We start from the raw sequence: 302 nt of genomic DNA on the forward strand, positions 1-302 counted from the left end.
AACTGAAGTTAGTTGCATTCAATAACTTCTTCTGTGTTTTTTGCCGTGGCGGCCGCGACAGCAGAGTTACCAGCAAAAACACTGGTACAAATACAGGTTTGTATAATATGTATAATATACAGCTGTGTCAATAATAATTAAAACTGTGGACAAATTGTGGACCGGTGTTTCGGTGGAACACCGGCGCTGTCGCTGCTCTCTTTGTTGCTGGGGAGCCTGTGTGAGTGAATGGGGGCTGCGCGGAAATTAAGCGAGAGAGCCAAACACAGGCACGGCATTACAGAAGAAATGGGTCATGTAAC

At 45.7% G+C, this 302-nt stretch overlaps 1 protein-coding gene and 1 long non-coding RNA gene across 3 annotated transcripts in view; one reads left to right on the forward strand and one right to left on the reverse strand.

Moving 5' to 3' along the window:
- Positions 1 to 302, forward strand: part of LOC116698452 (cytoplasmic phosphatidylinositol transfer protein 1) — a 73,376-nt gene that overhangs the window by 41,993 nt on the left and 31,081 nt on the right. The window lies entirely within an intron of this gene.
- The window catches only part of LOC116698667 (uncharacterized), a 16,756-nt gene that overhangs the window by 146 nt on the left and 16,308 nt on the right, over positions 1 to 302 (reverse strand). The gene's annotated exons all lie outside the window — the stretch shown is intronic.

The sequence above is a fragment of the Etheostoma spectabile genome, chromosome 2, assembly GCF_008692095.1.
Source record: "Etheostoma spectabile isolate EspeVRDwgs_2016 chromosome 2, UIUC_Espe_1.0, whole genome shotgun sequence".
NCBI classification, from domain to species: Eukaryota; Metazoa; Chordata; class Actinopteri; order Perciformes; family Percidae; genus Etheostoma; species Etheostoma spectabile.